Raw genomic sequence first — 10141 nt, 5'->3', positions numbered from 1 at the left:
GCCATGATCTTCATTTTCTGAATGTTGAGCTTTAAGCCAACTTTTTCACTCTCCACTTTCACTTTCATCAAGAGGCTTTTTAGTTCCTCTTCACTTTCTGCCATAAGGGTGGTGTCATCTGCATATCTGAGGTTATTGATATTTCTGGTTACAATCAAAACTACATCCTGGATATATTTTGGTTTATCTTTTCTCTTTTTCTATCTTAACAACTGTTACCATTTATTGAATTCTTACTGTGGTCCAAATGCTTTCTTCCCCCCAAATATGGAATGCTTCACAAATTTACACGTCATCCTTGAACAGGGGCCATGCTAATCTCTGTATCATTCCAATTTTAGTATATATGCTGCTGAAGCGAGCACTATTTTGATTTATCTTAAACATTCCAAGTAGGTTCTAACATCAAAAATTTGTTTTGCAAATACAATTCCTTTTGGTTTGGTTGGTTACTTTCTTCCCTGATACATCTTGATAGGATTAATGTTCCTCTTAACCTTAGTCCTCCTCACTTATATTTCTCTTACCTCTAAACATATAATTGAATTAGAAGGGTTTTTTGGCTCTTATTGCATATTACCTCGAAACCAAAACCATAAAAAGGCAGCTAGATACAAATTTAAAAAAAAAATTTTTTTTAAAGGAAACAAAAAATCAGCCATAAGCCCAAACCAATCAAACAACAAAAAAAAAACAAAACAAACTTGCAATCGCCACCAGCAGCACCATAATAAAGTTAGACAAAATCAAATGAGAAAAAATATCTGCAATATATGAACACAGGTCAATTTTGTTAATATATGAAGCTTTCTTAAGAGTCAATGAAAAAATAATAATAATCCCAGAAGAAAAATGAATTAAAGGCATGAACAAGCAGTTAACTAATAAGCATATAAATGAACAAAAAACATGAATAAATATTTAATCTTACCAGTGATTTTTAAAAATTTTTATTTTTTAGCTTATTTTTATCTAAATAGATAACTAGTGAGAACCTGCTATAAATCACATGAAGCTCGGCTCAGTTCTTTGGGACTACCTAGATGGGTGGGAATGGGAGGTGGTAGGTGGGAGGGTGGTCCAAGAGGGAGGGGATATATGTATACATATAGCTGATTCAAGCTATAGCAAACCTAGACAGCATATTAAAAAACAAAGCCATCAATTTGCCAATGAAGGCCTGTATAGTCAAAGCTTTTCCAGTAGCCGTGTACAGATGTGAGAGTAGGACCATAAAGAAAGCTGAGTGCCCAAAGAATTGACACTTTTGAACTGTGGTGCTAGAGAAGACTCTTGAGAGTCCCTTGGACAGCCAGGAGATCAAACCAGTCCATCCTAAAGGAAATTAACCCTGAATATTCATTGGAAGGACTGATGCTGAAGCTCCAATACTTTGGCCATCTGATGCAAGGGAAGGGAAAGTCGCTCAGTCATGTCCGACTCTTTGTGACCCCATAGACTATAGCTTACCAGGCTTCTCAGTCCATGGGATTTTCCAGGCAAGAATACTGGAGTGGGTTGCCATTTCCTTCTCCAGAGGATCTTCCCGACCCAGGGATCAAACCCAGGTCTCCCGCATTGTAGCCAGATGCTTTACCCACTGAGCCACTGATGCAAAGAACTGACTTATTGGAAAAGACCCAGATGCTGGGAAAGATTGAAGGCAGAAGGGGAAGGGAGCCACAGAGGATGAGATGGTTGGATAGCATCACAGACACAATGGACATGAGTTTGAGCAAACTCTGGGAGATAGTGATAGGGAAGCCTGGAGTGCTACAGTCCATGAAGTCACAAAGAGTGAGACACAACTTAGCAACTGAACACAACAAAAATATAGCAGAAATCAACACAACACTGTGAAGCAATTGTACTCCAATACAAATTATTAGATGAAGTTAAATGCACATTGAGATATGTTTAGAATTTTTTGCTTATCAGATTGGAGAAAAAATACAAAAGAATTATAAAAGCTGACGGGAATGTGACTGAATCTTCCTGGAAAAAATATTGATGATAAAGATAAAAAGCTGTACAATGTGCTTCATTAACTCTCATGCAGATCCATGAGGAAACTAGTAGAGTTGTGGTAGTGAAGAGTGGGAAGCAATGTGGAGGTCCGTTATTAGTGTAATGAAGAAGTCAAATGCATGCATACAGTGGAATGCCATACAGTGATTATAATAAATTAGCTATATTTTCATATAACATGATCATAGCTCAGATTCACAGTATTTAAGTCTAACATGTAAAAATCAAAATGAGATTTTTAGCACAGCATCACTTATATGTCTTAAAAGCACATATACACATCACCACAATTTTTAAAGATACACATATTTCTACACAGAAAAAGGGACAGTGAATTTAAAGGAAAGCTATTAAATACACTAGGAAGGGGATCTGGGAGAAAGGGAGATGGGGGTAAAGAGAATAACAATAACATGAAATAATATATAAAAGATGTCTTACCTGCACTACTAAGGCATGAACAGAAGTGTGTGAGAAATTCAACTTGGGGCAGCTGAGATGCCTGTCTCCAGAACCAGAATTTGTACTTCTGCTAGAATTGATTCTAATTAACAGTATACTTTTTAAAAAGCTGAAGTAAAACATATTTCACAGTCAAAAATCATAAATGCAAAGCTTGATGATTTTTCACACAGTGAACACACTCATGTTATCACCTCTCAAATTAAAAAATAGAACATTTTCAACTAGTGTTTTGAACCATTAGTGTCCTTCAACAAAGGTAACCACTGGACCTTCCCTGGTGGTTCAAGGGTTAAGTCTCTGCACTTTCAATGCAAGGGCTGCGGGTTTCATCCCTGGTCTGGGAACTGAGATCCCATATGCTGCACAGCATGGCCAAAGAAACAGACAAAAAAACAAGAAAATGTAAGCACTATTTTGATGCCCACACCACAGATTAGTTTCATCTGTGTTACCTTCCTATACATGGTACTTCTTTTGTACCATTTTTGTACCATAAAATGACTTTTTAACGGCAAAAATAACTCATCAAAAGAAATTGAATAGTAATCTTGTACTAGTCATATTAAAAAAGCAACCCTCTGCTGTTCATACACTGAGGCACTACAGATGGTTGTATTGTGGTCAGTTGATAACTGGAAAGAGACACTATAATATTTTAATGTATAAACATCACAAGTTATTCCTTCTACTATTGATGAACTTCAAGTTGCTCTCTGTTTTTTTATTATTATGAAGAAAGCTGCTGTGAACATTCTTGACTGTGTCTTTTTGGACAAATCATACTTTCTCTTTGGGGAAGAGGAGGACCAAGGAGAAGAGTTGGGTCATAAGATTTGCATATGATAAGCTTCAGTGGACACTGCTGACCAATTTTACTCCACCAGCAGTCTATGAGAGTTTCATTTGTTCCACATCCTCACCATGCCAGTCTTTTTAATTAAAACTATTGTGGTAGATGTCTGATTCTCACTATTTTAAATTTAAATCAGCTCCTGGATTTAATTTCTCTTAAAATTCAGGTTAGATTTCACAGTCTAACACTTCCATTTGTCTCCTGATAGTCCCAAGACCCATTGTCATCTTATCCCTACTTATTGGTCAAATCTCAAGTGCAGATCAATCATTTTGCCTTCCACCTCACCTATTATTTACCCCTGAAGGGAATTCTGTAATGATACAGATTCGTACCTTTGTATACCGAGGGCCAACCTTAGGTGGGCTCTCCCTCCATGCCCATCGCTACTCTCCTAGTCCAGCCCATCAGGATGTCTTGTGCATGACTGCAGTAGCCACCTAAGCAGTCTCCCAGCTCTTCTTTCATCTTTCTCTAGAAGGATCTTTACAAAGCACAAATGTGATCACAATATTCTCTGAACTACTCTTTAATGGCTCCCATTGTCTCTAGGATGAAATAAGATTTATTTCAGATCTCATCTTTAACACTTCTTATGGTATCTCCCCTATACATTCCCAACATTATAGTTCAGTGTTTCTCAAATGTTTTTGACTTGGTTCCCACACATAATGAAACAAAAGTTTTTAAAACAAGATTTAACCTTTTACAGTTAACCACTCTGGTATTCCCCATTCTGTTTTATTCTCTCTCACTTTACATGAAATTTTGGTAATGACTAAAGAAATTGGTTTCATAACCAGTGGGTTGCAACCAGCAGTTTGTAAAACACATTATCTGTACTGTAGCCTCTTTTAGTTTCTGCCAATCAGTCAGTCAATTCAGTCGCTCAGTCATGTCTGACTCTTTGCAGCTCCATGGACCGCAGCACGGCAGGCCTCCCTGTCCATCACCAACTCCTGGAGTTTAACCAAACTCATGTCCATTGAGTCAGTGACTCCATCCAACCATCTCACCCTCTGTCATCCTCTTCTCCTCCTGCCTTCAATCTTTACCAGCATCAGGGTCTTTTCAAAAGAGTCAGCTCTTCACATCATGTGGCCAAAGTATTGGAGTTTCAGCTTCACCATCATTCCTTCCAATGAACACTCAGGACTGATCTCCTTCAGAATGGACTAGTTGGATCTCCTTGCAGTCCAAAGGACTCTCAAAAATCTTCTCCAACACCACAGTTCAAAAGCATCAATTCTTTGGCGCTCAGCTTTCTTTATAGTCCAACTCTCACATCCATACATGACCACTGGAAAAAACATAGCCTTCACTAGATGGACCTTTGTTGGCTAAGTAATGTCTGCTTTTCAATATGCCATCTAGGCTGGTCATAACTTTCCTTCCAAGGAGAGTGTCTTTTAATTTCAAGGCTGCAATCACCATATGAAGTGATTTTGGAGCCCCCCAAAATAAAGTCTGACACTGTTTCCACTGTTTCCCCACTTATTTGTCATGAAGTGGTGGGACTGGATGCCATGATCTTCGTTTTCTGAATTTTGAGCTTTAAGCCAACTTTTTCACTCTCCTCTTTCACTTTCATCAAGAGGCTCTTTATTTCCGCTTCACTTTCTGCCCTAAGGGTGGTGTCATCTGCGTATGTGAGGTTATTGATATTTCTCCTGGCAATCTTGATTCCAGCTTGTGCTTCATCAAGCCCAGCATTTCTCATGATGTACTCTGCATATAAGTTAAATAAACAGGGTGACAATATACAGCCTTGATGTGCTCTTTTTCCTATTTGGAACCTGTCTGTTGTTCCGTGTCCAGTTCTAACTGTAGCTTCTGGAAAACCCTTTATTTCTCCTCTGCAGGAACCTTTTGCCATAAATCTCTATCAGTAGTTTCTCATCTTTCAGGGCTCCAATCCAGAAGCGCTTCTTGATCATCCTTTTTTCGTACTCCAATTATGCACATACTTTGTTATATAATTGTCTGTTTACTTAAACTTTCCAATGCACTATAAGGTCTTGATGCCAGGAGATAGGATTTTTTTGATCATCATAACTGTAATGCTTGGCACATAGCAGGTACATAAATATTTACTGAATGAATGAACTATGTGTGTGTATATATATATACACCTATATATTTATTATGGCATTGTTTTTATATCTATATCTATATATATACACAAAAACACATATATAAATCAATATTTATTCTTCTAACACTATAATATTGGAAACAGATTAACTAGTCAACATTTGGATATTTAAGAATGATGGAATATTGTTATGATACACTGTAGGAAATGCTTTAGATGAATACTTATTGCTATGAAACAATGTAATTGGTCTACTGGGAAGATTAAATGAAATAGAGCAGACAAAGTAGTCTTGGCACTTTGCAAGCACTCATCTAATATTCAAGAGCCACATTTGTTGTGAATTAATGAGACGCATTCATAGCTGACAGGAAATAGGATAAAAGAAAAGTTGGCAGTAAAGAAAGGAAGTCAGCTTCGAGTCCAGAGAAGAAAGAGGAAGGAGGAAGAGTCAACATCTCTGGAAGATGTCTTTGAGATTTTAGCTTTACATGCCCATTCTACAGATGGAAAATAGAGTCCAGAAAGCATAGAGGGTCTGTCTTTGGACATATGAATGAAACCTAGGTCCTGATTTCCGGTCCGAGACTCATTAAAATACAAAACAGAAGGGTACCTGTGAACATATCTTTCAAACAAAAATTGTTTCTGAAAGTGCCTGAGAGAACTGAGAGGAACCTCCTAGGAGGGCTTTGCAGAAATTTCATCTTTATAAAAATACAGAGATTTGCAAGATTCAGTGCATTAATATACCATATTACCTTACTTGTACTCAGAATATAATGCAATTATTTTGACCCAAGCTTTCTTGATTACAACTGCACTTTAGTCCTGCCTTCTTGGAGGGCCCTTTGATTACATTTTACATGCTCTTTTTAAGAAACTAATTAATCTCTTTAATTTCTTTGGCCATGCCATGCAGAATGTGGGATCTTAGTTGCTCTACCAGGGATTGAATCCATGCCCCCTTGAATGGAATCATGGAGTTTTAACCACTGGACTGCCAGAGAAGTCCCTGCATGCTCTTTTTATTATTATTATCTAAAATAATTCTATTTATTCATTTTTGGATGCACTGGGTTTTGCTGCTCCACGGGCTTTTCTCTAGTTGTAGCAATTGGGGGCTAGCTACTCTCTAGCTGCAGTGTACTGGCTTCTTACTGCAGTGGCTTCTCTTGCTGTGGAGCATGGGTTCTAGGGTACACCCACTTCCCTAGTTGCAGCACATGGGCTCAGTAGTTGCAGCTCCCAGGCTCTGGAGCGCAGGCTCCACAGTTGTGGTGCATGGGCTTAGCTGCCCCATGGCATGTGGGATCCTCCCAGACCGGGGATCGAACCTGTGTCTCCTGCATTGACAGGCAGGTTCGTACCACTGAGCCACCAAGGGAAGCCCCTCTGCATGCTTTCTTAATCACATATTTACTGATTTCCACTGGGACTGGGTTATCAATGACTCAGCTTACCTTTTACAATTTGATCCTTTCTCATTTCAATCTGAAAGTGTTCTTACTCTTAATTTCAATTTGTAATTACTTTGCCAATGCCCCATTTATAATACAAACACTATAGTATAATATTACCAGTGTTGTTTTTACACAAAGCTTGATAAATGACAAAGATTATATCATTCTATCGACACGTGCGTATTAGACATTTGTATTTCTGAGCCTAGAAATGTAATTAGATCCACGAACATAATGTGTGAAATATTTAAGTTGAGTATTTTAGTTTAGTACGGTTTTTTGCTCCTAATGTTGGCAGGACCTATAACACTGGTTTACATAGCTTTTAAAATCCAATCTGCAACTGAAAGCAACAGCATTCAGAAAATGTAGGAAAGTTTAAAATTAGCTTTAAAAATGAGTTAAGTTCTGACTATTTTTTATATTATTACAGTAATATAATAGGAGCAAACTGTAGTCATATGAAAGGAGTAAGGTCAAATGCAATAACTATTTAATTTCAGTGGATGCATATAGTGTAGGCTCTGAGGACACTTTCTCTTGCTACTCATAATCCAGGACTGGTTTGTTTCAGTATCTCCTCCTTGCCTCCCTTTCCTTGTCCTCATCTCCTTTGTTTCCACACTGCCCCTGCATCCATTCCTTCACTTCTTGTTTTTCTCTCTTTGTATTTTTTTTCTTGTTTCCTCTTGATTTCTTAAATTTCCCTTCCTCTTCCTTTTGTTCTCTTTTTCACTTGTTCTGCCCCTTGTCTCCCTCCTGACCTCCTTTTCCCTTGGTGATTTTTGGCAGAACCCTTGCTTGATCCATAATACAACCCTAATCTAACCCTGGGCTCTTATCTCAAGTTCTGAGCCACCTCCCCCGACCGCCACCTCCCAACCCCTCAACCAGCAATCCACTTTCCTTGTTCAGATATAAAGACAGGTGGTTTTTCCTTTATGAGAAGACTTCTTGACACTGCAGGATGAAGCAGTTTGGCAGACAACCTTTTCAGTCTCCATGTGGGTATTGTGAATGTGGATGAAAAAGCAGTTTAAGCATTCAGGCATGTGCCCTGGGGCTGAGGCAGGATGGTTCATTGCTCATTGCTTTTCTCTTTTAAGTTCCTGGCTGAAACATGAAATTGCTATATTTAAAATAAGAACTATTGTTTGAATGAATGATTTTATATAAATGATTCTGTATAGAATTGATTCATTTACTTAAGTAGCCAGCCAGATCAGTTTAGCCAGTCAATATCATTGATTTTGTGAAAAGTGAAAGAAGTGTTAGTCTCTCAGTTATGTGCTGAGATCCCATGGACTGTAGCCTTCCCCCCTCCCCCTCCCGGCTCCTTTGTTCCTGGAATTCTCCGGGCAAGAATACTGGAGTGGGTAACCATTCCTTTCTACGGGGGATCTTCCTGGCCCAGGGATCAAAACCAGGTCTCCTGTATGGCAGGCAGATTCTTTACTGTCTGAGCCACGAGGGAAGCCCCGCTGATTTATTTAAATATAATCTATAAAAAAAAAAATTAAAAAAAAAAAAATCTATGAAGTGGAAAGTCAAAATGCGGGAAGGGATAAAAAGATTTTCATTATTGTACTATAGTGAAAAGGTAAAAACTTTCAGTTCTATGAAGAAAATTCTTTCTAAACTTTTGAATCCCTGAATAGCGGGGAAAGGGGTGGGTAGAAACTTCGAAGACAATAATTTTAAAACAGAAAACAAAGTAGTCCTTTAATTATAGCATAATCACCAGATTTCATACTGTGAATTCACTTTTGCTTTGGTCTTTTAAATAAATTATGCATGTTTTCCATATGGGGCCCCTCACCAAAACTCCTTTTTAATCTGGGAAAACATTTTCAAAATCCAAGTTAGTATCCAAGTTCTGGGATATGAATTTGATTTTGGATTCTTCCATAAACTTTCCATGTTTAGCAATCTTTTTGAACTGCCCCTTGGGATACATATGTTTGTATTACACATATTCTATGTCTTTTAATAGTAACATTTAAAAATTCGGTAGGAAAAAATCATGTCCTTGTAAATTTGATCTTGTTCAAACATCAGAACATGAAGTGCTCATTGGCTTACCTCCCACTAAGTTTACATTAATAAGCCATCTATTGTAAACTCAACCATCCAATTGCAAAGAAACTTCCAACTTCAATATTTTATGCTGTTTAATTGTTGTACATTTAACAAAGAATTAAGACATAACTCATTTTTAATAAACTGAAATATTAATGGCAAAAGGCTTTTAAGAGAAAGTTTTTAAAGAACTGCTCACCATAAGCATGGTTTCAATAGAATTTGTTTATAAAGCTTAGAGGAAAAGGAATGAATAATTAAAACTTTTAAAGAATTCTTTCCTTTTACATGAAATAGTTAACTTATAGATAACAGCAAAAATACTCCTGAGGGTAATGTACTAACTTTCAAGCACTGAGATTTTCTACTTTTCCCCAAGTTTTTGTGAAACAGCTTGTATTAAACACGTACAGCTTAGACTGTGTTTAGCCAACCAGACTCCTTAATGGGCCACGCTTCACCAACATAAATGCTTTTCTTAGTAGTCACTACGAATTCTGAAACTGCAACTAATGAGCTGATGAAGAGTAACAGAATGTGAACCAGAGTATTGATCAATTCAGTACTATCCTGCTCTTAACTCTACTGTTTACACTACACAAAGTGAGGTCAAGATTTTATCCATTGTCGTTGATAGCATTTCAATACTGGCAATGGACTAATTTTCATAGCTTTGAAAAATTTGAAGCCAATTAATCCAGTTAGAGTTATATTTGGCTAAATTTAATAGAAATCGATCAACAGTGGCTTATCAATAAAGCTTTGTTTCTCATATAAATTAGAAGTCCAGAAGGAAACATTATAGGCATTAAAGGAATCACTGAAGACTGAGGCTCCTAGTTCTTTGCTTCATCTTCCATGGTGTTTGATTCCCATGATAACAAGATGGTGGCTCCCTTTCTAGGCATCATATCTGTGGTCTTAGCTGGAAGAAGTAAGTGCATGCGAGCTGAGTTTGTCCATTTTTAACAAGGAAAACATACCATTCCTAGAAGCTTTACCAGTAGAATTCTGCTTATATCTCAGTGTCCAGAACTGTCTCACATGGGCTACCACTAGTGGAAAGGGTAGCTTGAAAAATCAACTTCATTTATGTTGAGTACTTTTGCTTCCCCCAATAAAATCAGCTTTTTGCCGATAAGGATGAAGGGAGGGAAA

The 10141-nt window shown here is 37.6% G+C and overlaps 1 non-coding gene across 1 annotated transcript; it reads right to left on the bottom strand.

The window, feature by feature from the left end:
• Window positions 1–261: 261 nt before the first annotated feature.
• Window positions 262–365, bottom strand: LOC120855267. Its single transcript, XR_005719229.1, has one exon. It is a non-coding gene; the product is annotated as a U6 spliceosomal RNA (small nuclear RNA).
• Window positions 366–10141: the final 9776 nt, after the last annotated feature.

This window comes from Oryx dammah, unplaced genomic scaffold (genome assembly GCF_014754425.2).
Source record: "Oryx dammah isolate SB20612 unplaced genomic scaffold, SCBI_Odam_1.1 HiC_scaffold_27, whole genome shotgun sequence".
Lineage (NCBI taxonomy): Eukaryota > Metazoa > Chordata > Mammalia > Artiodactyla > Bovidae > Oryx > Oryx dammah.
This window is presented reverse-complemented; position numbering and strand designations above follow the sequence as displayed.